The sequence below is a fragment of the Crocuta crocuta genome, unplaced genomic scaffold (genome assembly GCF_008692635.1).
Source record: "Crocuta crocuta isolate KB4526 unplaced genomic scaffold, BGI_CrCroc_1.0 scaffold49, whole genome shotgun sequence".
NCBI classification, from domain to species: domain Eukaryota; kingdom Metazoa; phylum Chordata; class Mammalia; order Carnivora; family Hyaenidae; genus Crocuta; species Crocuta crocuta.
Genome location: NW_027536462.1, coordinates 22,453 through 24,460, shown reverse-complemented (window position 1 = coordinate 24,460; position 2,008 = coordinate 22,453). Strand labels below are relative to the sequence as shown.

General features: G+C 37.3%; 1 protein-coding gene across 1 annotated transcript in view; it reads left to right on the top strand.

Moving 5' to 3' along the window:
- The window catches only part of USP9X (ubiquitin specific peptidase 9 X-linked), a 97,275-nt gene that overhangs the window by 81,058 nt on the left and 14,209 nt on the right, over positions 1-2,008 (top strand). The gene's annotated exons all lie outside the window — the stretch shown is intronic.

Here is a 2,008-nt window from a genome sequence, read left to right as displayed (position 1 = left end):
ATGTCTTAAACATAGTTTTATGTCTGGATTTGAAAATACTGATTCCTAGGCCCCATCCCACACCAACTGAATCAAGAATTCTCAGAGCTACCACAAGGAATCCACATTTTCAAAAAGTCCCCAGAGGGTTGTGAATATTCACCTAGGTTTGGGGAAAGGACTTAGTCTGTACATAAGTTTTTGTTGAAGTAAACTAAATTGAAGTTAGGAATAATGTAAATATTCAGTTACTCTGTTATTCATATCATTATCTCTGTTTAAGAAGACTTTTCATGGGGCGCCTGGGTGGCTCAGTCAGTTAAGCGACCAGCTTCGACTTAGGTCATGATCTCACAGTTCGTGAGTTGGAGCCCTATGTCGGGCTCTGTGCTGACAGCCTTTCTAACATCACCTGATTGGTGATCCCATATACTACTTACCTTAAAAGTATGTTATCCTGTCTTATACTTAGTCTCTGTTGTTTTTGATTGTGTTCAAATTTTGGTGTTTCTCCCCAACTTGATTGCAAAGATCAGTTTTGCACAGTAGCCTCAGTAAATGTTTGTTGAATAAGCAATGAGGAATATTCTCAAAAATCCTTCCATTGTCATTTTGGTGTTTGTTAATTGGCTTTGTATGAGGTAGATTTCCTGTGGTTGAGGTCAAGAGTCATATGCTTCTCTGACTGAGCCAGCCAGGCACCCCTAAAATTATAAAAATTTCTTACCAGTTGGATGTTAGTGAACTGGTCCTCAAATGATTAATTTATTGAGACATTCCATTTAGAATCTTAGCAATGATAATGAATATTTGGCCAGATTGGGAACTGATTCAAAGACTTAGATGATTTTTTTAATAACTTTTAAAAGTTGAAAAGAAAAAAAAACCCTTATATCCAGAATTAAGTTCTATAATCAAAGATCCCTGCCATTCCATGTTTTGTGTGTGTGAACTTAGTGATCGCCAGTTGGTTTCTGGCCCTTTTAAACATAAGCAACATTCTACTTTTTGTCTGTCTCTGTAGTTGGCCTTTTCCTTTACCTCTCCATACTAGAGATGCTTGGTTATTTGTAGTTGAGAAGGGAGAGAATATTTACTACACAAGCAAGTGGAATATGTATCTCAAACTTAGAAATATCAAATTTAAGCACTTATAAAAATCCTGTCCGGTTCAGCTCCCTTTTTAGGTATTGTCTATTCACGAAGCATACATCATTGGCCCATAATCTAAAGTTTCCCTGCTAAAAGCAAATCCAGATCCATAAACTTGAATGTGAAATTCTTACGACCACATATGCTTTGGGGTACAGAATTATTTAGACTTAAGAAAGGTAAGGCAGTATATATACCACACATTATGTAACATCCCTATGGCAGGATCCAAGACAGCACCTTATAAACATACACGTTAATATTTCTACAGTAAAACACGAGTAGTCACCATGAAAAGGGGGATAGATGAAAACTATAAATAGTCTGTGGTCACTTCAGGTCAGCTTTTCCCAGCAAACACGTTTTGGCACCCAACTTCATGAAGTAATTTTGTTTATATTTAATATGATAAGACCTTTTTGAATCTCAGGATTTCAGATAAGGGATTATGGACCTGTATTCATTATACCTCTTGGAATACAACAATAAAAAGGACAGTGTATTGTCTAATGGGGTATAGAGGCAAATAAAAAAAATAACTGCCATAAAGTATGTTAATGGCTATAATAGGGAAAGTACAAAGTGCTATGGTAGTATAGGGATACCAGACCAGATTTGGGGAGTTTAGAGGACTGACTTAGTGGAAAGAATTGGTTGTTGGGTTTTCTGTACAGAGTGAACAGCAGCTGCAGAGACTTGGAATAAACTCAATGTGGAGGAAGTGAAAGGTATTCAGTCTAGAATTGATGTAAGGTGGCGATGGCAAGAGGGGTGGACAGGATTCTCTGATCAGGCTGTGGTGGCAAGCCTTATTTGGGATTCTGGACTTCGTCCTAAGGGCATTGATGAGCCATGTTAGAGTTTTTAATGAATATAC